At 35.2% G+C, this 27,506-nt stretch overlaps 1 protein-coding gene across 4 annotated transcripts in view; it reads right to left on the reverse strand.

The window, feature by feature from the left end:
• AGMO (alkylglycerol monooxygenase) overlaps nucleotides 1-27,506 on the reverse strand; it is a 198,693-nt gene that overhangs the window by 34,717 nt on the left and 136,470 nt on the right. The window contains exons 13-14 of one of the 4 annotated variants that reach the window (XR_004781078.2): nucleotides 12,675-12,829; nucleotides 11,481-11,593 (exon numbers count right to left, since the gene is read on the reverse strand). The exons of the other annotated variants lie outside the window; for them this stretch is intronic. The gene's annotated coding sequence lies outside the window, so the exon portion shown is untranslated. Of the gene's footprint in view, nucleotides 1-11,480; nucleotides 11,594-12,674; nucleotides 12,830-27,506 lie in introns of those variants that run through there. 4 annotated transcript variants of the gene reach the window in all.

The following is a 27,506-nucleotide window of genomic DNA, read 5'->3' on the forward strand; positions in this document are numbered from 1 at the left end:
ATCTCCATCAGAAGTGATTTGTCATATGGAATGTCAACATCTTATGATGCACAGAGAAATTCTTCCCAGTGAGTGTATCCTCCAGTGCATTGAATGTAAGGCTCCTGTATCTGGAGAACTAAAGTGGTAGAGATAGAAAGCAGAGTGACCATACCATTAGCAGTGGAAGTACTAAAAAGAAACTGATCAACTTTCACAGTATACGAGGAGATCCGAGTCAATGCTCATTCCTACACTGCTGATGCTTGGGAACAGCAAATCCCTTAAAATTCCACAGAAAGAAAGTGGTTGGACCAAGGCAAAGAGGTCTTGGGTGAAAAGAAAGTGTGATCTCAGAAAAGATAGGTCAAAAACCTCTTCCTTTTGTTGAGTCTCTGTCTCAAAAAGCATAGAGGACAAATAAGATACATGATAAATACTAATCTACCTGCTGAAAGTCAGATATGCTTACAGTAAGCCCCAATATATTTGTGGCCATCATCTTCAGCTTGCTTTACAGCTGCCTCAGTGACTGAAAAGCTTTATGGTGAACATCATGCCATTTCATGTCACTTCTACTTTAAGAACCTGAGTAAAATAATATTAACCTAAAGTTTAGGTAAAAACTTGTCCTGGTTTCAGGTAGGACAGAGTTAATTTTCCTCCTAGTAGCTGGCAGGGTGCTATGTTTTGGATTAGAATGAGAAGAGCGCTGATAACATGCTGATGTTTTAATTGTTGTAGAGCAGTGCTTACACCAAGCCAAGGACTTTTCAGCTTCTCGCTCTGTCCTGCTAGCGAGCAGGCTAGGGATGCAGCAGGAGCTGGGAGGGGACAGACCCAGGACAGCTGACCCAAACTGGCCAAAGGGGTATTCCATACCATCTGACGTCATGCTGAACAATATATATAGGGGTGGCTAGCCAGGGTGGGGGGCCGGCTGCTCAGGGATAGGCTGGGCATCGGTCAACGGGTGGTGAGCAATTGCATTGTGCATCACTTATTTCGTACACATTATTACTATTAATACTATTATTATTATTATTGTTATTATTTTCCCTGTCTTAATAAACTGTCTTTATCTCAGCTCACAGACTTCACTTTCCCGTTTCTCTCCCCCATCCCGGAGAGGGAGGGGGGAGGGTGAGCGAACGGCTGTGTGGTGTTTGACTGCCAGCCGGGCTAAACCACAACAAAACTAAATCTAAAATATTTCTCCTTTGCATCTTTTCACTTATTTTTATATTATTTCATTATTCCTAGGAATCAGCCATGACAGAAGGTCAGAAGAAATGCAAAAATTAAATTAAAACAGAGAAACAAACAGCAACAAAAAAACACCAGAATGAAGAAATAATGAACAATGAAAGCACAGATACGAACTTTTCTAATGGTGCTTAATGGTAAAAAGCCAAGACAGTGGAACTGCATATAAAGCACAAAAACATGCATTCAGGTAACTGAATGTATACAAAGCAAAAAGCATAACAATAAGACCTACTTTATTTTCCACATAAGAGGATATGTAAAGTACCATATACACAGAACTTTTCTAAGTTTCTAAATTTCTAAGACAATTTAACCTATTTTACCAATGACCTAGCTTGAATGAAGAAATACTCTCATGAGGCAGAAAGCTTTTCCATGAAGAAAAATATCTGTCTAAAGGATATCTGAAAGACCATTTAACTCAAAGAGGAATGATAAGCATGTCTTTCTCAGAAATATACATACATCTGCAATTCTTTAAGATTCAGCTACATGCACATAAGCATATGCAAAACTTGAAGCAGATGACAGATTTAGAATGTACGAAAGTAACCAGAAGGACCAGCAAACTAGAGAAAATTTCCTTTCTCTCTTGTGAAAATTAGTATGTTCCACCGGACTAAACCCTGAACTGACTCATGTCTGTAGTCCCACGCTCCTTAATGATACAATTCAAAGAGGTAACAGGGGACCAGGAACAGCAGCTTCTGAACACTCTTATTAATTTCTTGTTATTGTACACTGAGGTAAGCAACTGAAGTGAAGAAATGTAAAAATATTCTTCTCCTAGAATAACGAGTTCCAGCAACTTTTTTTCATCTGCTTAACAGAGACTATGGTGCAAGAAACTTTGGCAGGAAGAGAGTTACCTAATCTGAAACATTCTGTTCCTGCCTGAAATGATTATCAGGATACTCACAGGCTATATTCCTTCATTTCTAATCCTTGAGATAATTATTTTCTTCATAAGAACAGATTTTTTTTTTTTGAAGGCAAAGATCTATTTAGCGTGATTTGTCATATCACTAACAAAGCTCTCAGACTTTATATAGAATATAGATATTTTTCATAGTTTAAAGAATTTCAGAGATAACCATAACTCACTGCATTAACCTTTGGACTTCCCAGCCCTGAAAAGTAATTTATGAAACACCCAGGGCCACAGTAACTTCACTGTCCCATAAACTGCTCTCAAAAGGTATATGTACAACCAGTTAAAAAGAATATAGTTCAAGACATGCTGGCTACATTCCCTTCTCTTTGATCACCACATCTTCATTATCAGGGTTGAGGTTTTGGAGGTGACCTTGAGTCATTTGCATTAGTCTATGATTCAATACATTTTTTCACTGATGTTTTATTTGCGCTGGTGAAGTTTGAAAAAGTAGCAATTTTCAGTAAATGTTCAAAAGTTAATTACTCTGTTGTACTGAAGTTCATTATAACAGCCTAATTATCAGATAGATTCTTTATTTTCCCCATCTTACTTTTTCCCTCCCAATATAGATATTTTCTTGCTGATGCCTTTCAACATATAATATTGCAACCAAAATCCAGAGTACATAATTGATTTTCCTTAGCAAGGTTAAGCATAATGATCCTTATTTCAAGGGGAAAAAAAAAGCAATAGAAAATATTACCATAAAAATGCTATTCACTAATAATATATATTAATAGTGATAAACTACCTGCCTGGTAACTAAGTAAATGACACACAGAGTACGTATCCTGAAGCCCGGGAGTTCATAGCACTGTTGGGTGGAGAGACCAGGATACTTATGGGAGGGAACAGAGTCAGGAGTGTAGGAGATAATTCATGTCTGGGGAGGAGATGTACAGGATTTTTTATTTTTGGAAGATTTCTTGAGGATGGGAAAAGACTTCAGCAACAGGAAGGTCAGAAGGAAACAGCTGGCAGATAGGTATGGAATAATATTCTTGAAGAAGGCTTATGCAACAGATCCAGGATTGATCAAGTTAGAAGTTAAGGTCATAGTCCTGCCAGAAATAATATGCTTTAGTGAGAGGAAATGAACAGAAGACATGGGCACTTTTCTCCGGTGCCTCAGAGAACCTTAACAATTACAACTGGGCATAAACAAACAAACAAAATCTTTTAAACATTTTTTGATTTTTTTTTTTTTAAATAAGAGTTCTGCCTTGCATGGACAACAATGGGAACTAGGAGCCAAACACCTGAAGCCATTTACACCCACAGATACCCTGCCTGAGTTGTTCAGATTCCATAAGAAACACACGAATGTCTAAAAGTATCAAAGCAAAACAAACAAACAAACAAACAAAAACAACATTCATTAAAACAGGTAGGTAGACAGAGGTGAGAGACACGTAAGCTGCTCAATAGAGATCGGCTTTCTTCTTAAAGATATAAAAGCAAAGGAAAATCTTTCTTAATCTTAACACTTTCAACTCTGAACTCTCTTTTGGATCTGAGTGCCTAAAAATGGCTACTCACCTTAAACAAAGTGTTGGAGATTATTGTACCTTCTTTGTGTTGTATCTGAACTTGACTGGTATGCATTTAAATGCATTTAAAATGCACCTCCCCAGGTGGCCAACTCCTAAGCTTTATGGACAGCTGTCCTCACAGCATTAAGCATGAACAAGGGCTGAGGGCAAGTGAAGAGTTTTGTTCTAATGCAGAAGCTGGATGTAGTTGCATGAAAAGTAGTCGGTTTCTTAAGTCTATTTGTGAAAATATTTCCGGTGATATTGTGTACATGAACATATTTAAATACATTTAGACATCTGATAAAAATATCTTGAAGTTAGCATAATACATTTCCACACATTATATTTCCTTAAATTGAAAAGAGAACTAGTCATTTAGAAAGCAGTGACACTTACGCAGATTACTCTAGCATCCAAAATTTACCACATATGCATGCTCATCTGTCTAGAAGTTAATTTGAAATCTTTTAAGTGCATGTCAGAGAAAAAAAAATCAGGGGGTGATTTGGTGGGGTGGAGGGGGGTGAGAAAAAAAAATCATAGGCTTAATTAAGCACAATAATTTATTGAAAATAAAACAAATACAAGCAAACATCTTGTGTAAAGAAAAGATGTTAGTCAACTTTGAGTTGATTGAATTTTTGCAAACCAATTAAAATATTAATGTTTTAAAAAGCCTAAGACTGGAAGTAGATTGACTACTTCATTTTAAGCAGTGGTAATTTCTGTAGCTCAGGAGTAATGATGAGGTAGCTAGTGTAACTCAAATTTGAATGTAAAGTGTATTGTAGAAGCTCTATTTTGCATTCAAGACACTAAAATAATATAAACTGTATGACTGTAACATGGTAGAATTTGGCTCAGAATTTAAAAAAGAAACTCTCTCCATAATATGCAGTAAAGGATATCATATTTAAATAAGTTTAAGATGTTTTCAGTCTATTCCATTTTACTCAAGAAAGCATTTTTTCTCCAACACAACGTAAAGAACTATATTTAAATAAGTTTAAGATGTCAGCCAGTCCATTCTGTTTTCCTTTAAAAAAAAATAATTCAACTGTCAATAAAGACAATTATAATGTTTCTCAAAGTTCCCATCAATGAGAATAATGAAAATACTGTTCCTACAAGACCTATCCAACCAGAGAGGAAAAAAAACTACATTCTAACATGATAGACAGACAAAATTGCCTGTAAGAGTAAAATTAAAGGAGGAAGCAATATGATAGTTTCACAGGTTTTACACCATAATTAAATGCCAAATCAAATACATCGCATACTTTTTCAATCTGCCATTTTCAGATCCCTAGAATAATATGACTCAGCAAAGTGTCACCTTTAGCATTTAAAAAAAGTTTAAAAAAAAATTATTAACTCCTCCACACTCTCTCCCACACAATATTTTTTCTGTACCTTCCTTGTTAGTAGCTAATCACGATTTGAAATCGCAGTGCATTTTGTTACTCTGCCTGGCATGAGAATCTTATTATTCCCTGTATCATAGACTCTTGTAAGATTAAAACACCCCCTCCTCACAATAAAATAAAATAAAATTAAAAAATTCTTCTAAGATACAGGATATTCTTATAACAACTTAATACCTCATAAGGCATCTTGCATTTTATATTCACATCCTACACTTCACATACCTTAAAGTAATATCACGATACTTTTAGGCTACAGCAATACAGTACCTTTTAGAGCACTGAGGTGCTTTCTAAGAAAAAAGGATATGTTCTAAAGGCACAAAATTAGTTCTACTGAAAGCAGAATATCTGAACCTGGGGAGAACTCATCACAGCTGCTGATCTCAGCCACATGAACTCAACAGATCATCATCATCTCCCTCTCATTCACTGCCATCTTTTATTTTAAAGCCTAGCCACAAACCACCCCTAATCTTTCATATGCACAATGAAATCAGCCTTTGTCCTTCCTTTACTTGCTTGAAAGGTGTATGTCCTATGCAGTACTTTCACTTTGTGATATGCATGCAATGCAACATCAGGTAACCTAATATTTATTCAATAGTCGTCTGGATTATTTCTTTTTTTTTTTTTTTTTTTTTTTTAGCTTTAGCAGAAACAGCGTTTGCAACATTTCTTTCTCCTCAGGCCTCTCAGTACTAAAAGAGATGTCATAATGCAGCAAGAAACCATGAGAGAGCAGCGGACTAAGATATGAGTCTCATAAAAAACAATCAAACAGAGTATTCTCAACAAGAAAAAAAAAAAAAGAAAAGCAAGTTTTAGAGGAAAGGTTCTTTTTAGTGAAATGAATCTAAATCCTAAAGAACTGTTTTACTATCTCTACGCCTTGTGACTAAGTGCTTTTTACCTTGATTCTGGTGAGTGGGGAGGGAAAAAAAAGCAACTGATTACTAATTTTTTTTTTTTTTTTTTATCTGTGAGACTGAGTCAATATAGACATACATTGTACAAATTTATGGTGGTTGTGTGCTAACCTAAACAGCGTAGGCAATAATTTTTTCCTGACATGAAAGAAATTGATTTAGGTGCTCTGTCAATGCCACTGGACATGATAGTACTGCAAGTCAGTGATTAGGGACAATCCTGATGATTCTGAATAAATATTACTTCAGAATGGGCATGTACAGATGCTTTGAGACTTACACAGAAGAATATGTCTGAATTAAAATGCAGAAACCCTCCCTACAAAACAAACAAAACAAAACAAAAAAAAAAAAAAGAAAGGAAATTCTGCAGGCAGTTAGGGTGTCTGCAGTTCATGGTTTAAGAAACAATATACACTTTTCTCATCTTCAGATTAAGGGATGCTTTATAGGCATCTTTATAAACCAGAATGAACAAGGAAATTCAAAGGATTATATTAAAAAAATCCACCATCCCAGAAGAGGTATGGGACCTTCTGCTGCACTGCTAGAACTCCGGTCATTTGGAAATAGTTTGATAGACTGAATGATGTATTAGAAAGAAACATGGATTTATTTCATGCTCCTGCAGTGCTGAAACAGAGAATGGTTTTGTTAAGTAGGTGATTTTTCTACTCTAAAAGCCCAGTTTCATACCAAAAAAGGACCCATTTATGAACTCAGTTATACAGTCACAGACTCATTTCCTGTCTTTATATTTCCAGTTTGCTTTCAAAGTTATTCCCTTCTGCAATTTGCCTTTTAAAGGAATAAACTGCTATTGAAATTGTGGGGGCAGAAAAAAAAATCACATTTCCTCCAATGCACTTGTGAATTTCATTATATGTGAAAAGCAGTTTTTAGCTGCAGAAGCCAATATTGCTTAGAGGAAATCGAGTAGAGGGGCAGCTGGAGGTGAAAGGCTAGTGTATACTTTCCGTGACCTGTCAAGCTGAAGCATACGCATGTGATGTAGGCCACTTGCAATGGAGTGAACCTAAAAAAGGTGGGAAGTTCTCCTGGTGTCAAGGGAAAAGCCTTAGAGAATGAGCTGAAAACATTTGCAACAAATTGGCAAAGTCATTTGAGTTCGATTTATGTCTTGTGTTTCAAAGTGGGTCAAGAATTCCCTACACCCCGTACATCTAATTTCCTTTCTCTTTAACTAAAAAAGGGCATTGATAGGAGTGTGAGGGAAGAGGAACTAAGTAGGAGGCAGTGAGTTTTTTGAAGGTAGAAAAGTGTATCCACTAGAAAAGAGAAAGCCTTCCCAAATACAGAATTTGTGGATATTTCAGATCACCAAAACTCAAACAAAAATAATCTCCTCCCAAAAAGACGTTTTTACAGAACGCTAAACGTCAAAAATATTAAATTTTCAAATTATTCCACTGGTACTAAATTCACTGCTAAAATGTCAGGGATTAAATTTTATATCAGAAAGCAAAGAAACAGCATCCTAAATTTCCACAAATTCTTTATTATTTTTTTTATTTTTATTGCAAGAACTATGTGGCAAATTATAATTAGCAGCATTGCCTTTTATTCTACTTCATTTGGAACAGGAGAGTTAGGGTAACATAGTTTATTTGTTTTATTCAGTGTGCTTTGATTGACCTTTTATTGATAGATTGATATTTTCCTAATGACTGCCACAGATTCTTAAAGGCCAATCGTCAAATTTTCTATTTTTTTTCTCTGCACGAGAAAAGGAGTACATAAAATGCCTTAATGATCTTCAATTTGCAAAGGTGTGCATCTTATCCTGCAGATACAGTTTCTCGTCATGATATTTTCATTTCAGTTAATTTCAAAGAATAAGTTAAACACAAGTTAATTGAGAGTAAAAACAAGTCCTGTCTCCTCTTTATCATTATAACTCTATAGATAGCTCTAACTGAAATAAACAATACAGCTTCTTCTTCTGTGCTTCAGCTGTATGTATACTGATTTTCTTTGGTTTCCAAAATCATTTCTGAAATGCTTCATGCATACAACCTTAGGAAGAAATTCTCAAAAAATATATTGAAATAGGAACTCAAGTCTGCAAATTTCAAAGTTTAGATTTGTATTTGCACCATCTTGATATTTTAATGCATATATTGTTTGCAGAGCAAGTATAGAAACCAGCAGATAAGAGACCTCCCTTAGCACATATGTTTTCACAATGCATCATACTTGATAGCTTCAACAAAGCTAGTTGTATTTTGACAAACTTTACCCACAGATACAGGTTCAGTGCATTTTATTTGTGACAAAATTGGACCATTTCTATTTGATTGATTATAACTATTATTAATGCTCAAATGTATGTCTGCAAATTATACGAACGTTTTTTTCCACTCAGAAGCAATGTTCAGGTGCCCAGAAAACTGATGGGGGTCAAACAAAGGCTACTCCTTGTAAGCATCAGCATTTTGGAGAAGTTCAGGGTTGTTTTATTAATTAAGATGAAATACTCATAAGAGATGGGAATGTCCATAGTAGAGCCAGCTCAACCACTTGTTTGTTGACATATCCCCAGAGACAGTGAAGTTGAGCTTGGGGAACTGCTTCATAATGCATTTAGTGATATGCAAAAGATGCTAAGCAAAAATAGTATCAGATTCCAGCCTTAGAGAAAAAGAAAATCTGAGTCCTATACACACAAGAAAATAAAAAAGAGCATAAAAATCTTGAAAATAGGGCCAAAAGTGTCAGGTAATAGAGCAGCAACATGCTTTCACAGATCTCTGACTACCATAGTCTTGGCCTAACTCCCAGCTTCAGAAGTTGGATCAAACTAACCGTCATTTTGCCAAAGCTGATGGAAGCTCTAAAAATGTAAATCTGAGCTGCAGTATAAAAGTGAAAGAATATTTCTTGCCTTATACAATTTTTTCAAAGCACATAAATCTTAAAATTAAATGCTGGGACTCTTTGCTCTGTTTGGGCTATGCAGCAGCCAAAATAGGTTACCAAAATTAATGGAAATAGGGCAGTAAGCTTTTTCAGGATTATAATGTGATGCAAGTGTTGGGTGGAGTGATGACAAGTCTACTGCTCCTCTAGATATCTATTTCATTTTTCTGCACTCAGAAGTTGCACATAGTTGTTCCATCTACAGAAACCAACAAATTCATGCATCTAGATTTTCATGAAACACAATTTGTCAATCTACTCCAGCACTAATTATCATTTACTAAATCCTCACAACCAATCTTGTTTATATATATATATATATATATATATATATATATAATGTTGTATATGCATTAAAATATTAGGAAGCATAGTTTATGAAGGTAAATATCTTCTAAATTAGAGGCTATTGATAAGCATGTGCAACCCAAAACCCTGCAGATTTTTTTAAAAAGTTGGAAGGTTTAAAGTAGAAATGCAAAGTTGGTGGCTTACACTTACATGTGACTAAGGTGAGATACTAGGCTGAAAGAAAATTGCCCATTGCTGGGCAAATTTGACTTCTTTGTAACCTTCTGGGTCAAGTTATGGAAATACTAAGAAATGAAGGATGCCATACACAAGCGTTTTGACAAGAAGCATATAAGTGCATTAAGTGTGTTATATTATTGTGACATGAACATCGTAGTTAATTTATACAGAGTAAATCTAAGCTGTTTTGTACAGTAACAGCAGGTTTTACAAGAACAACTAATACTTAGTTTAATGACTGTCTAAGTTGGTAAACTGATCAAGACAACTTCAGCAAGACACTTATAAGATGTATATACAAAGCTATATATATTTTTTATATTATATATATATCAGGTGTAATAAGACATTGTGTACACGCACTATACATGGAAAATATTTGCACGTAACCCAATATACTATATAGAAACCCTTTTTTATTTGGTTGTTTAAAACAAAAGAGAATTTAAGAATGTGTCCATGTGAATGCTTGTTTGCCTAGCATTATTCACTTCAACACCAACACCTTGCCAATGAGTTATGATCTACTGCATCTTTTATAAAAATAAAAATCCTAATCCATTTTAATTTGGTTTATAATTTTTCCCTCGTTCTTACACATTAAGGTCTGTCCTATCCCTGGACTGTGGAAAATAGATTCTTGGATTCTTCTGGCATGATGGAATGGTGTGTAATGTTATGGTGAGCCTTAACAGGCATCTAGGTTTTATTGTAACACAAATATTAATAACATAGGGTGGTGGTGTTAAATCGGTAAACTGACTTTAACTGTTCTTGTTATATGAATCAATATATCAAAAGCTTGGGCTCATTTGTACTGAGTATGGTTTCCCAGAAATAATGCCAGACTCTCTTGATCCTTTTTTTTTTTTTCCCCTCCTTTTCCACTTGTTTTCTCTGTGAATAGCTAGGTAAGGAATGAAATGCTGACCCAGTTAAAACCTAAACCAACTCTCTCAGTCTGTTTGATAAGGTCTTCAAAATAGAATAGAAAACTCTGCTCCTCAGAGCCTGATTGCAATAAAGGACAAACTAACATGGAGGCGGAAGAATAGAGCATAATTTGACAAACTCAGCTGGATGTTTATAAGGGGGGGAAAGAAAAAAAAAAAAGTGAACTCTGGTCTCAGTTGGTATAAATATTGACTTTTTCCTGTACTTAGGAGGATGCTAAGATGCCGTGTTTTATCGTAAGTATACTCTAAAAAGCAAATCTCCTGATCATCTTCACTTGCTGAGCTTTGATTCACATTGCACCTCCACAGTGTTAAAACTGGATTCCTCTGGGGTGAAACTCAACTGGAAGATGCCTTCTGGCAGGACACTCAATGCTCTCCAGCTTCCCTATTCCCAATAGGGAATTCAGTCTACCCACCAGTCTGCATTCAGTCTAAAGCAAAACATGCACAGTGCAAACTCAGATCCTCAGCACCAACCAGTTTGCTCTAGAGATTAGTTCCTATTGTGCTGCACTACTTTATAGCGCAGAGCTATATCACATAAGCACCCGCAAGAGAAACCCTAAGACCCATCAGTTGTAATGATGCCTCAAAACAAACAGTAAATCTTGCTTTCTGAAGCAAGTGAACAGTATAGTGAAGAACACCTATTATTTTTTGGAGGAAAACTAACAAAAACTACACTCTTTAAAAACAGAAAAAAGCATCGGACATGTAAGCAAATGCATTTCTTAGATGAAACTTCTCAAAAGCTTATTTTGTTTTCACCCTGGAAGCTTTGTATTCTAACTTTTGGGATCAAAATGGATAACTATGGAGTAAACAGAATAGAGAATGACATATCTTCTAGGAAATGTTTATAATATAAATTTGCCTAGAAGTGTGATGTTGCTGACAAACGCTGGCAAAAAAAAAAAAATAATAATCAGTCATGAATTAGAAGATCAGTAACAGAACTTCTAGTGTGTTACCTCATTCATCCATGAAAGAGGAATACTCAGTGGTGAAAGCATAATTAACATCCTATTTCCTTTAGGGTCAATAAAACACAAGAATAATAAGAAATACTTGTAACATTGCCTTTCTTCAGCTGAAAAAAAAAAAGATGAAATGGATTACTTTAAGATAGGAAAAATTATAACAAAGGATGCAAACACTTTTAACTCAGAATCATTCCATTTAAATGTTACTATTTTGAATAAACATTCCTTTTCTATTAAAAATGAAGAAATATTCATAATATTAGGTTAAATTATATTACTGTGATATCATATGCAACCAAAAAATATGTATGCCTCTGAAATTCCAGAAACAAACACTTTGAGCATTTCATTAATATTAGTTATAAATATTGGATATCTCTTCAAATTTATCTTAAAAAAATATGGAATTAAATTTTTGCATACAACACAAATACATTAAAACACATTCTGCAGTTACTTTAGTGTCTGAATATAGAACAGAATTAGTAGGATTGGTTAGGAGTGATTCATCCCTTGTTTTGGAAGCGTACATGAAAGATGAAGGTATACAATCCAGAAGTTCTGAACAAGGAGTGTTGAACAGCTGTGCTGTTTCCTCTCTCAGAAAAAAAAAAAAAAAAAAAAGAAAAAAGTTCATATCCCACCCAGGGAGAAGAAATGACCCTGATAAAGAATGTAAGTGATCTTGTTTGACCTGTGACACAAGACTAGTGCTGACCTCTACCGCCTAACCACAATACATGTTTTTTGTTATAAGATTGAGCAAGTGTGCATTGCTGAAAAGGAATGCAGGGAATACGAATGATGCTGAAAGTCAGGAGAATGAACTATTGATTGTGGAAGTGAAAGTGTGTTTGTACAGGCAGGTAAGAAAGGCAGAATGGATGATGAAGAAGAAACAGCAGGAAAAAATAAATAAAATAAATGTACACATAACAAAACCATTTCTATTCTAGAAAGAAATCAAAGAACATGACACTTCCTTGTTCCTTCCTCAGACTAATACTTCTCTTAATAAATTTTTAAAACTGATATTATAGCATTTAAAACAAAAACACAAATATTGTCCCATATAATTAAGAAAGTACCAAAATGTTAATCCTACTCTTTTAATTTGGTGATGTCAGCATCATCAGCATTCCATATTATTTATAAAACTCTTCAAATGATAAATTAAGTACTTCTTACCCAGCACATGCAGAGCATGATTAATCACTCTCATTCAGAAACCATCCATCCCATTCTTTTTTTTTCCTCTTTAAAATAAGCAAATACTCTTTATTTGCCAATAGCTGGATGCATTTTTTTTTCTAATATCAGCATAGAATAAAAACCCAATGTTCCTGAAAAAAAAAATCACATGAAAGATTTTAATTGTCAGCTTTCTCTCACATGGTAACGTTAAAGTAAAATAACTTTCCACTGGCTGCTTACTGACAATGCAACTTTCTACCTGCAGGAAGCAGAACACTTGATATCCAGTCCTTATAACATATTGTCTGTGTAGGTGTTTTGCTAAATATGATTAATGCACCAAATGAAAAGCTGAAGTCAAATTTAATCCATGCAATCTCAAAGCACAAATCAATGCACTTTTTTCACATCCAAGAAGGATGATTTATTAAAGGAACTGTGGAAGGAAAGGAATTTATTAAACGAACTCACGCCAGCTGAAAATTTGGCCTGCAATTTTACATGTGACTAATAGAAAAATTAGAGAATATGCCAATAAATATAATTATATTGCTTTTTTTTTTTTCAATAGAAACATTTTTCTTTAATCCTGAAGTATAAGCACAGAGGACCAAGAACAAAAGAATAACACTGCCAGGTCTGATGTACAAATCCTGGTAATATGTGAAGCAATCACACAAAGAGAGTCTAACCTGTCAGCAGTCAATATGCAGTACATTTTTAGTAACAGTAAGAATATGTTTGGTGAAGTTGGATGACTCAAAAGACAGGAAATATAACATGGATCTTTACATCTTTGGGTCACAGGCTCAAATGCAACCCCAGGCTGGATTCACAGTGCAGTGCATAAAGTGCCTGCTTACAAATTTGAACCCAGATGCCATTTACTCTACAGAGGTCCTTAAGAGGTACGGATGTAGAGGTGAAAAAATAGATATTCAAAAGAAGGTCCAAGGGAACTAGGACACCCAGCAGGGAACTGCAGCCACAGTTCCATAGCAAAATACCTTTTTTCTCCATAGAGTAAACATTTCAATTCAAAGTGCAATTGCATACTTGCGTTCCTAACTGATGATCTCTAGTCTGGAGTCTATCTCCAGAGACAGGTGTTCAAGGCACCTGAAGTGAGGTGCCCAACAACTGGGTGCCTCGAAGTATTGAGCAAGATTAGCTTTTCTAAAATGTAGTCAGAGAAGCATGTGGTGATGTCTGTAAAACCTTTTACAAAGTCTGCCTCCAAAAAATTTGATAAACTCAACAGATAAATGGTTTAGGAAAATTACTTCAATTTTGTCCCCAGCTTCGGGGAGTTCACACCCATATTCATTATTTTTAATGTTCCAACTGCCATACTAAAATCTATCCTGAGAAAATGTTTTCTCATTCCTCCTGTTGAATTTATATCTCTATACAGGAATAGAATAAGAGAGTCAAGAAATGAGAGGAAACCTTTACCTGAAGAGGTGAACGTGACTCTACAGAGCACAAACTTGAGAAATCTCAATTCTAGTCCTAGCTCTTGTTGCTGTTTATGCAACTTCAGATTAAATTGACATTCACTAGGTAAAATCCAGATAAAGTCTGCTGATTCAGGTACTTCTCTGGAAGTGTTATTTGTCTCTGCAGACAGAAAAAAGGAAAAAAAAAAAAAAAAAAAAAGAATTGCACCTGGTTCTCTTTTTGCTTCCTGAACAACTTCTGTCATTCTTAACCTATTATAACCTATTATACCCAAGGGGAGAGAAGGAGAAGTACCAAGTGTGTGTGCTATAACAAAAAGGATGCTGCTGCATCTTGAAGGGATCTTGAACCAGTCAGTGTCATGAGCACATTCTGTAGAAGTATACTGGAATTGGGGTCCCCATGGTATAGACAGAGAAAGCTGGTCTTGGTCTCCAACAGAGTTACACATGCTCAGACTGCAGCAGGCCTCAGCAAGCAAAGCAGTTGAAATCTGGGTACTCTCAGCATAAATGAAGTTTTCAATGACAATTTTGTACTTAGCTGATTTGCATAGTCCCACTAGAGGTTGTAAAACCTTTAGCCATCAGCCTAGCCTAGCCTTCAGTTACCAATGTCTGAAGTTGCTGCCAACTGACAGAACATCAACAATTCATGAGGTGAACATAACTGTATTTGCAAAAAAAATCCCTACCAGTTCACATCTCTTCTTCTAAAAGAGGTTCTAAGCTTTCATCTGGATGGAAATAAGGCACACTGGCCATCTTAGTGTACAATGTTTTTTTAAGCCACATTTATTTCAGTACCTTCATTCAGTAGGTAGCCCAAGCATAAATATGCATGTGCTAAACAGAAAGTCTATAAATACCTGTGTGGTATTTGAGGAACAAGCTTACTTGTTTAGCTCTTTAAGTGAATACTTAATAACTTAATAACTACTAAGTTTATTCTGTATTATAATGTCGAAGTATAAAAATTAATACCGCTTGTAACACATCAGAAATTCTAATAAATAGACTGGCTCTAGAACAAAATTTTCAGGTTAAGGTCACTTTTAGTTCTGATATTTTGCAAGTGCAAATAATTGAAGGATTAAAATTTCATCAGCGATTACATGTAAGCATCATTAAATTTATATGAATGTTTGATTTCTGAGCACACTGAAATTCTCAGAGGCCCAAGTGATTTTAGTTGTTCCTTCACACCACATATTCCACTTTCTATTTCAACTATCCGCAAATCACTAAACAGATACAATACAGGAATAAATTTTCAGAAGTTAGCATCCTCCAAATTTTTCCCTTATTTGAAGTTGGTCTTTAAAAGTAGACTAGAAAGTACACTGACATTGCATCACCACAGAAGGTTCAAACAAACTTAAAAAGCATTTAATTTTTCTAATAAATATTGAAAGAAAAGCAAAGTAAGTTACGTTGATGTTTCCTATGAGTTTCATCTTATAGGAATCACAGCCTGTGAATATCATCCATTTCTCTTTCTGAACCTCTCTTAGAAGTATCCAAACTTCATATTAACCCTATCCTGTTATTTCTTCAGCAAAATCTTGCCAGTGGATTTCTTCCTTCAGTGAGTCTGGAAACATTTCTTACAGTTACTCCTTCATATCTCAATGTGTTCTCTTTGTAACATATTTTCCATAGCCATTGTATCAATTTAGTTGAATAGTAAAATATATTTAAAAGAAAAAAGAAAAGGCTTAAAAAATACTATGGTATGCTACCTTTCCCACTAAACATGTACTTCCTATCTTACAGCAGACCCCCCTGCTCTTGAAATTAATTAGTGTTCTTTGCTACAAAAGAAGGTAGCAACGCAACAGCAACACAAGGGATTTTAAGAGTTTTTTCTGATTTTATCAAGTCCATCATCATTCAAATGTCAAAACAGCAATGTCTCTTTTTACACCATATTTTATATAATGTTAACTTCTTCTGCCCTAGGGACTTGCACAGACACCTCAGCCTGATCTCCAACAAATGCAATCAAAACTCTTGACATATCCTGAGGCTGAATCCATTAAAGTGTAAAGACTTTGACATTTTGGAGCATTCTCTTTATGTTACATTGACAAATGGAGGAGTTTTGTGTTTCATTGGTTAAGAGGGAGTCAGGTTTTAGTTATTTGAACCTGGGGTAACTTCATTCATGGATCAAAAAAGACCTCTTGGGGCTTCCAAAATCTTAATTATTTTAGAGCTACAAGGCATGATTTGGTAGAGATTTGGGTAATGGGAAACATATTCTTCTGGGATCACTTCACTTTGGGGAGCTTTCCAGCTGTGAAACAGGCTCTCAAACTTAAAAGCTCTCCAAAGCTCTACCTGGCCCCAGGCCCAAATTTCCCTGTAACAAAAGTTGACTCGTAGAAGAACTAATGTAATGTATGCAACCAAAAAACTGCAACATTAAAGAACTGCTGAGATTTATGATAACACTAAAAGTTGTTAAAGTGTTTTTAAAAGGTCCGCTTTTCACATTTAGGATCAGAAGACTGTCCATTTTTATATAATTGCCACATACCTAATTCCACATGCAAAAGTGACAGTTATTCTATTATACAAGGTATATAAGGAGGTTTGCACATGACAGTATTAAGTTATTAAAATAAAGTGAAAGTTCCAGTTGTTATCATTCAGAACGATAAATATCATGGCTCTTTCTACTTTAGAACTGTTTTGCTGAACTGAGCTAGTACTCTGGAAAACGACTTGAATGCAAACGGCTCATTTATTAGTTAATGTAAACAAATAAATAATAACTTCATTGAAATCTCTGGGTGTCTGGCATTACTTCACATCATTTAAACAACACATTACTTTTGAGACAAACTTTTTACCAAAAAAATATGGAAGACAGGCCACTATTGAGCATACTAATAGTAATTTTACACTGCAAGTACATGTAATGTTAAGAGATCTGCCCCATAAAACTTGGGATATGAACAAAGTGGAATTTTCATTAAGAATTGTTTAAACTGAAAACGTTTCTATTGCTATCAGTATGAATTTTATAGGCTCAAATCTGTTTAGAAATGCACAGAAAACTTTAGGGGCCAGAACAGACGTTCAGTCTAAAGTTCAGTTTGTGCTTCAATGTAATATACACACACACAAAAAAGACTTAAAAACAACTGATGGAATTATGATGAAATTATATATATATATATATACACATAAATATAAAAGAGCCATTAGGCTTGAGGAAATAGCATGTGTACTGAAATCAAACAAACAAATGACCAAATTCTGATGTTATGACCATCAGAAAAGCATGCCACAGGAGAAATCCTTCTTCTAACCCTTCTTCTGTTGAAGTCTACGGAAAGACTGTTTCATGACTCCACTTGATGTCTGGAGCCCACAACTCTCCTGTATTTAAGAACTTCACATCAACAGTCTTTCAGTGTCTCTATGATCTCTCCTCTAGTCCTCACCTAGAAAAGTCCTTCAAATCCTCTGTTCTACTCTGTAATGATGATTTTTGAAAAGATCCCTAGGACAACGACAATGGTTTAAATTCAGCACTATGAGTGACTTTGAAGAATATGAATAAGCAAGTATTCTCCTTTGATTCTGTCCTGGCCCTTCTTTTTCCTTAGTTACAATGTCACCTCCTTTTGTTAAAAAATCTTCACTTCTCTGGGAAAGCACACCAACTAGGTAACTGAACAGTAACAAAATCTAGCCACCTCACATTGTTTATATATACAGTAATGTTGGGGATCTGGAATACCTTTCAGAATAGAAAAAAGCAGAGGACAAGCTTACCCCAGGTCTGTCCAAGTGAAACCTGCCTGTCCTGAGAAAGAACAAATAAGAATTTGTTTTCCTTATCCTGCTTTAGACTGTGGTTCACTAAGATGAACATTTAGGTAGGAAACAGATTTATTGGCTTAGGAACAAATTGGGTTGTAATCTGTCTCCTTGTGAAAGAATAGAGCAACAGCACAAATGAAAAATGCTCCTGGAATTGGTAGTGCTATAAAGTGTGGCATGCAGCCATGGGAATGCCTTTTTTCTATGCTCCCCTGCTCCGCAGGATCAGGGACATGGGGAAGGGAGGTTTCAGATGGTCAGGTATGTAATTCACTGGGCAACCTATATCTAAATGAGTTTATTAGTTTAGGTTTCTTTCTGAGCAAAAGTGGCTAGCCTGCTCTTGACAAAAGCTTATTAGAAAAAAATATAATTATATTTGTCAAGTGCCGGGACTGAGCCAGTAATCCAGGTTGCAGGCATCCTGTTCAGTGTCTCTATTTATGGTACAGTACATCTACAACCAAGATAAGCTGTCACAGAGAACTTAGAGCAGATTGTAAAAGCAAATATTGGTAATAAATCTAAAATCTCAAAACAGTACTATGTGGTTGTCAAGTACAGTTTTAAGAGGAATATTTAAATTATTCATTTAGTTTTAAACAAACACGTATAGACATTGAGAATAAGGGAATTCAGAATTCATTTTCAGAAAGGAGAAAAGTCTAGAATTGACTTGAGAGTCTTTGATAAGAAAGATATGGGACAGACCTTTGAAAGAAACAAAAGAGCATGGCATCTCATCTTCTTTGTGAGGCTGGAGGGGTGCTCTATATAGAAGCACTGACATGGTATGTGTGTTAACTGAGTAAAATAGAACATAATGAACAAGCAATATATGTAAATTGATATAAAAATATTTGTAACATTAAAGTGAATTTATTTGACAACTGCCAGATTTCTTTTTTTTTGTTCTGCTCACTACTTAAGATTAAGAACATTAAGAAGGAACTATTTAGTAAAATCAAATGGTTTATCTAGCCCTGTATCCAATTTATAACAGTGGCCAAAAAAATAGTGCCTACATAAGAATATTAGCACAGGACAAACATACAGTGATATCTTTCTGGAACATCCTCCCAGCCTCCAGTGATTTCCAATTCAGAAAGCAAGGGGAAGATTTATTTGAAAGATGATTATTGCATGACTTCTATTGCTAGAGGCAATAGTTGATGTACTGAGACAGCTGCTTCATATACAGTCTAAATTCTAAAAATTATCTTCATTCAGTAAAAATTAGTATGTTAATGGAAATATTATTTCAGTGGCTGCAACTGCACTGCTCTGAGCATGCAGACACGGGAATGAAAGGTCTGTGCTGCATACACCACCCAACAGACATCCTTTATATCCTGACTTATGATCTCCTGGAACATTCACAGTCTACAGGGCAAGTAGGTCTGACCAGGAGCTTCAGAGATGCGCACAGACAACACAAGGTGCAGTCCCTGGGAACATTCACACCAGCTACCAAGAGTGGTGCTGAAGCTGCTCTTCACATAAGATGGACTTGCCTGTCACACAGACAAAGGTCCTGTTGGACTTGAGCCTCAACAAAACTTGCATGCCAAGTTCTATGAGTGAGACTGCACACGTGCAGGTTTTCTGCAGCCTGACACCAAGGAATCAGAGGACTGAGCAGTCACACAGCATGTCCCTATTCCTACAGTTACAACCACAGATGCTGCTGGTCCCTAGTCCCATTAACATGGGGAGTTATCCTAAGCCCTAGGGGTACTTCTGTTCTATCTAGGCTTGCTTTAAAAGAAAGTAATTATCATCAGCAGCACCATTAACATGTTATTGGTCATAAAGTTGAACAATTTCAATAGAGTTACCTTTAGATTTTGTTTCCCAGCATCTTGCACAGACATATTTTAAAAACTCCCAAGGAATTAATCCAGAAAGACAATTCCACAAACCATAAATTAGACCCGCAAGTGCTACTGAGAAGTCACTGTGTGTGTTGACCTGTCAGAGCTTGTGCAAGGTAAGAGCATTGTCCAGCAGTACCATGGGCAATACTCCTGGCCCTCTAGCAACTGGTGAAGGATCTCCAAAACCAATAAACCAATCCCAAAGAAAGAACAAATGGACAGCTTTTTTTGTTTGTTTGTTTTTTGGTGTGAACAGTTAAAAACATGTTTCTACTACTATGCATATGTAGTTTCTATGGCTACTGAGGGAGCACCTAGCAACTGCATAACCCAAACTTTCACAAGTTGTGGAGGCCTAGACAGATTGTATCAATGTGTCCATGAATTTATTTCTTAACAAGACACTAGAATTTAATACGTGAATTGTAAGAAGGGGAGAAGACACCACTGAAAACAATGAAAGAAATAAACAAAAAGAGCAAAATCAACAATAAAAACACTCTTGAGATTAAAAAAGAAAATAAGTGAGAGAGGAAGAGAGTTTGATGCCCCATGCATCAATAATCAGTATTTTGCCAAAGTTGCCCTGCTTTGATGCAACGTTATAAAGGTACGTGTTTCAATGAATGAAAATCAGGCTTATTTCAGCATTGCTTATACAAGCGGGCAACAAGGTTCTGCTAAATTGCAATAAGCCCTATCTAAACTGAAGTAAATGTGCCCAAACCAAGTTTTAGAGCAATATGAATTCAGCTGCTGCAAATTCTGTGTGCAGAAAAGCCTGAATGCAATATGCAGAACTATGACCAAAACTTGATTACTATTTCTCTTTGCCCATGCACATCAGCTTCAAACCAAGCCAAGATTCATGTTCACAATTTTATTCATGTTCACAAATATTATTAGAGAACAGTAGTCCCTCATCTTTAAAGGCTCTTGGTTCAAAACTTTCTCCTGGATTTTGTTTCAGGAGCTATAGGAAAGAGACTCAAGTGTCAGGTTGCATTTTCTGAAGGACTTCCTTACATCACAGGTAGCCACAGCAGGAGTCTTACAGACTATTGCTCCCTGACACTCTGATGTCACTTTTTTTTTTTTCCTACTTGAAAGAAGAGCAATAAAATCATTTAACCTGATCCACAGCACCTGTTGGACCACAGTTCTAGGTATGAAGTTTCCATAATTCAGGTATTTGAAATCAGCTTTTTACCAAGAACATATGGACAGCAAATTATACTATTCTGACAATAAAATAAAAAAAAAGTGTGTGTGTTATTCATCATTCTGTACAGCTCTATCTCAAACAAAGATAGAATTGTACAGCAAACCTGGACAGATCCATACACCCACAAGGGACCCCATCCTCCTTCAGCGGGTAAGAAAATTTTCATTTAAATAATGTTTGTAGATGTGCTTATACTGAATACTCACATATCTTGGGCATTTGAATGCAACCAATGTACATAGCCATCTGTACCTTTTTTGTAGTCAAAACTGTAAATCATATTCCACAATGAAATAAATCATCACTCATTAGTTACATGTCCAATAAAATCTATCTCTCTTCTCTCTCTGGGTAGTTCTTTCAGAAGCAGCTGCAGCAGAGAGCAGCTATGTACCTGTACAACTTGGCTTATGTTTGGTGGATCAGGTTTGGTTTTTATTTAAATATTTCTTTACTCCAAATTTTATTTAAACAAACATTAAAAGCTTTCAAAAAGATTCAGTTGTAGTAATTCAAATCCGTGGTTATTTGGGCTCCTTTTTAATGGGATGGTTACAAACACATTAGCAACAATTTTCTTTCTTTTCCCCTCCTCCCTCCCTCCTCACTTATCATTGGAGAGCACTGTCCTAGGCATTGCTATGTGAGTGACCTCTGCCCCAGTGGTCATAGCGGAACAGTCAGATCTTTGTCCATTTTTCTTTTCAGCTATTGTGATGTACTTTCTAAGGTCATGCTCCATGTACAATTTCCTTTTCCCTTTTCTCGTATCTGCTCCTGCATGATTTCTCTCTTCTCACATAGAACTAAGAACTCAAATCATAGAATCTCTTTTGATGATTTTATGAGACAACTGCAAGTCTGCTAATACAAATCATGAAATATTGGTTTAGGGGCTATTTTGGAATGTTGGCATAATGATTATAAAAAAGCATAAATCATGCACTTAGATGTAACTATTCTGCAGCATTATGAATACAAATGCTTATAGGGATGTTATAACAAATTTACAAAAACTTCTGTTGTTTTAGACTTATTTTCTTACAGGAAGTTATTCCTATACCTTTTGATAAGCAAGCTGAGTCTTGCAGTCAAAAAAATGTTCAGCTAACAGTGACTTGAGGGACACTTGTAGAATCTGATTCTTCAGGAGTTACTCATGTACATAATGTTAATAACGTATGTAAACTTTTGCAGCAGCAAAACCTCAGTTTGTACATTATGCACATCACCTCATAAATTGTGTTGTACAAGCACTGTTTCCAGCATTTTCACATCTTTTTTTTTTTTTTCAGCCCATTAACATACATTTTTGTTGGTCTCTAATACAGACACCTAAAAAAAAGACAGACATTCACTTGCAATGTGAATGTACACATGTGAGGGCTCCTTGGGCTGCAATTTGCTTGGTTCAATATGGAAAATCTGGCTGGGTTAAAAAAATCGTTTGGCCTTCAGCCTGAGAAGGTTTGGCAAAACTCGTGGTTTATAGAATTTCTGCTGCCTGCTGCTTGTGTTCCAGGCAGTCCAATGCTTCATAATCTTAAAGACTTCTGCTTTAGTAATTATTTTTACAGACTTCTTGATAATGCCAATTAGTTGATTCTCATATGATTTAGTCCTTACTGCTAATAAAATGACATTTAAAATTCAGTTCAGTATCAGATGGTAAGCTGCTCTGAATATTTTAGTTAGTTTACTCTGTACGTTTAACCTATGGTTAAAGTAAAATAATAAATAAATAAAAATAAATAAATACCTGCACATATTTGGAACACATGAAAGTCTGCTGCCTTTGCTCAAGGAAACTAGAAAAATACTCAATGTGATACCAAATCTTCATAAAAGCCTGCATTTCTATTTCAAGTCAACTTTGCTTACAGGACCCTGACAAGACCAAGCTGTTATTATTGAAAACTATATCCAACATCTCTGCTGCTAAATAATTTATTTTATTCAGTATGAGGTTTACTATGAGCAACTGGCAAAATCCATACTATGAGTCTTGTTTATAACGTAAGATTTAAACTATAGTGACATTTTTGGGGGAAAAGAAGATTGAGCATGATCTAGCTTGTCCATTAAACTTTTTTACTATTCCATGATTTATTGATAGAGAAAGTGTTAAGGCAATAAGAAGGAATGATTCTCTTTATTTGTTTTTAGTGCTGGGGGCAACACAATTAAAATATGAAAATATAACTTGATGATTGGAATAAGAAGAAGGACTAATAAAGAAATAAAAAGTTTGTTTTCAAAAAACTTAGAAATTTAATAGTAAGATATCATGGAAAAATTATCTAAGGGGGAAAGCAATTAAGGAGTGTTTTTTTGTGCCTTAAAAGAAACAATATTAAGGATGTTAGTTTAAAAACAAAAACAAACTAAAAAAAAGCACCTCATTATGGAAAAAGAATATTAAGGTTCTCTAAGTGACAAACTTTTCCTGATTCCAAACACATAATGGAATACAAAGGAAATATTGGAAACATACTATGACAAAAGGTCAAATAAACTATACATGTAGGTATATAAAACCTCAGAAATACTTACATAAAGTGTAACAAGCAGAATTGTTTGAAAAACAAATTCAATCAAAGAATAACACAGGAAAGGACAATAGAAAGAAAGAATTATTAAGCTTATATATTTTTTTTTAATTGTAAGAATAATTAAATATTGAAATACATTGCCTGGGGAGTCACCACCACTGAAGGTCTTTGGATTGGATTAGAAATACATCAGGATGTCTCTCAGGAAGAGTTATTGACCTTGTCATGGGGATGGCAGAAGGACTGGGGTCTTTTTCAGTGGTTCATCCAGCCCCACAGTCCAGCGTCCATTCCATCACTTCTGCATGGCACTCTGCACCCTTCAAACCTCAACCCTTCACCTCACTTACCCTGTTTCTAAGAACCTGTAGCTCTCTGTCATGGTCTTTTCAACATTACATGGAGGGTAGACCTGGTCCATCTCACTATATTGTATTGCTGTTGGTAAGGCAGGGAAAGAACTGGGCATGGGACATGAGGAGAACCTAATGAAACAACAGTCAAGGCCTAAACAGAATTGCAATTGGCAAGGAAACAAGGGAACTGAGTTTCTGTGATGAGTGTGTAGAAGGATAAACAGGGCGTGAATGCACAGGAAATACATTAATTAACATAAAATCACTGCTCACACAAAAGTGCAGTGCATTATCTTCACTAAACAGTGTTTTCCTTTTTAAATATCTGTTCAAAGATTTTAATAAAAGTTGGACTGCTGCTGAAAGAACTATGTCACGTTGCTATAGAATATAGTTTTTTTTTGTTTTTTTTTAAATTATTATTTTTCTGAAGGAATTGTTTGCAGTTTGCAAAAAGCCATCAATAAATAAACTATTTTTCCACAAGAGCAAAGGCCATCTGCTGCCTGAGGAAGCTCAAATCTGTTAGCATTGCCAACAAAGTAATATAGCAGTGACCACGACATGTTAATGTGATATTCCACCCAGATAATAAAACATGCATTACACTGTTTCACATAACTGTATTTTTCCTCATTTTTTTAACCCTTTTCAGAAAAGAAAAAAACAATTACATTTGGTGCCAAACAATGGAATTACAAAGGAATTTTTAAACAGGTGTAATATTTAACTGAAGGTTCCTGGTCTATGGTGACTCATAAAAAGGGCAAGTAATAGAAGGGGGGGGAAGGTTTTGTTGTTGTGTGCTATTTGAAATGCATTTTAAGTATCATTGAATCCCTAGGGGTGCAGTTGGCTAAAACTGCTGCTCATTTCTTAATTAATGCAGAAAACAGTGTGAGGCTAGAGGGCAATCTCAGGGTTGTTTGTATATTCCTGATCCTACCTCTCATCTGCTGCACACAGTGGTGCCTCTAATGCTTTTTGACCAAGGAAGACAGCCAAGGCTGAAACTGGCAGGTTTCCCTACGACAAAGCTACTAAATACTAACTGCCTAAATTCTGTCTCGCTCTGAAACAGCGGGACCCTGGAAGCCAGCAGAGTTTCCTGCCTTGCCCTGTCCCTGGGATTTGCTTATTCTTAGCTCTCCAAGGGATGTGGAAAGTCTCACAAGGTGATCAGTGTCATAAAGATTTTGGACGGCAGTCATGGAATCATTCCTGTCACTATTACTTAAACCATCTGCAGCTTGACAACACTTCTGTAGTTATAACTGCCCTTAAGTAGGTGCAAACCTGTAGAAGTTACTTTTATATGGCTGTCATTCTTGACTTTAGGAAAAGACTTCAATAACCTAATAATCTGAGGACCCTTCTAATAACAATGTCATAACTTCCAATTCCGTATGAAAGCTTCTTATAAGTAACATATATATTTGAAATCTGGCATGCATAAGATACTCATATTCACCTGTGTACCATAAACTTTACTGTGAACAATGTAGTAAACAAAAGTTCACATTTTTGTCTGAAGTATGGACACATCCATCCATATTTGCCACTTGAACTACATTACTGTGCAAATTAGATAATCAGTTTCCTACAGAAATCAGTTTTACTTGTTTATTTCCTGAATCAGATGGCAATTTCCTGTTTCTTTCTGTTTAATTGTGACCACTGATGGCTGATCTACATTGAATACCAGCACTTTTCACAAAACTTAAATTACTGTATTACCAGCAGATGTCTACTAGGAATTACCTGTGCCATTCTTGACTGCAAACATATAAAATCAGAAAGTCAAAGTTTTGTGGAAGACCAATATTTAGAGTTCGAATGAAAAAAAGCCTACAGTCCTCTAAATCTACATTAGAACTCCTTCCATCATAGGTGCGTTTTGGTAAAAATAACAATAACAATCAGATATTATGCACAAGAATTTGAATGAGCAGCACACCCCTTAAATTGGCAAGTCCTTTCCACTCAAGGAAGCCCTGAACCAGCTATGGACTCTGTACAAAAACCTTCCGTGTATTTTTCTTTCTAGTTCATTCTTGAACTTTTGTAATCTTATAGGCTTCTGTCCTGTGAGACCTCCTAACCACAGTCTTCAGTACACAACCCACCACCTGGGTTGAAATTCAGTCTTTTTCAGTTTTTTTCCTCTTTTTTTTTTTTTTTCTGCTTTGTATGTGGAAAATTACTGGATTTTTTTTTCTATTTTGTTATATTTAGACTACAGCCATTCTTAGATCTTTAATTCATGTTTTTACAGCATCTTATGAGAAGTTCCAAGGCCAAAGACACGTTTTGTCATTAACTACATCCTTTCACTTTTTTTATTTTATTTATTTATTTTGTTCACCACATGACACATTAGCTTTAGTTGATGGTAAGCAGCCTAGAACTTCTTCATTTGTCTTTCCATGTAAGCAATGCGTTACAAGCTAAGGTCCATCACGAAACCTGGTAATAATAGCATGTATAAACTACATGCCCAGATATTTCTCATTGCCAAATGAGCTAACAATTGTGCCTCAGCTGTGGATTCCCTACAACTAGAGAGTTTTGTACAGCAAAAATTCAAAAATTTGAGAATTTGATGGGGAAAAAAAAAAATCACAAACAGAACCGATTTTTAAATAGTACTAATTACAATGTACCAAATATTACTTCAGGTATTAATATTAATTTATGATAATGCTTACATTTTGCATGTCTGAAAACTACAGAACATTCCAGAGTAGACAAAATTTGTAATTTTTAACAAAGGAATCAGTTTATTTTGCAAGATCCTGTAATACTTAATTCTTACATATTTTTCAAGTATTATTTTCTTAATCATAATATGGCAAAGCAGTTGTGATTACAAACATGTTTACTTTGAACCTGCAGTGCTAACCAATATATCAAGAAACATCAATATCTCTGCAACTGCTAGTAATTTGTGACATCACATCTATTTCTGTATTTTTGATAGGCAAACCAAACTCGGAAGTCTAGAGGCAAGAGAAAGGAAGACTGATAATCTTGTTCATCATTATGAAAACAAATACTAGTTCATTTTTTATTCATTTTCTATGATACTTACTGTAAACTACATTCTTTGGTATATACATGTATGCCACTATACATGTTAAATATTTATCTATATTTTATCATATACATCTTACACATACATACATATACAGTAACACATATTAATTTCATTTGTAGGTTTATATCTTTGTTCTTTTTTGTTTTACCTATTCATCTCAAATGTGTATTTTTATTCATGATAGATGGGTATTCATTTCAGTAGGGAGTAAATAAATGACCTTCTCATCATACCTTTGATTTTTAAAACATTTCTTCACTATTTAACAAATGGTTCACCACATTTCAACTGAAGTGGAAAATGTTAGTGGTTTGATAAACGTATTTTACTATAACATTTAGCATTATGTATTCTCATGATTTATTTTATAATCTTACTGAATATGTTCAATTGAATTGCTAGAATTTATTGCAAAAAATAGC

This window comes from Cygnus atratus, chromosome 2 (assembly GCF_013377495.2).
Source record: "Cygnus atratus isolate AKBS03 ecotype Queensland, Australia chromosome 2, CAtr_DNAZoo_HiC_assembly, whole genome shotgun sequence".
In the NCBI taxonomy this organism is placed as follows: domain Eukaryota; kingdom Metazoa; phylum Chordata; class Aves; order Anseriformes; family Anatidae; genus Cygnus; species Cygnus atratus.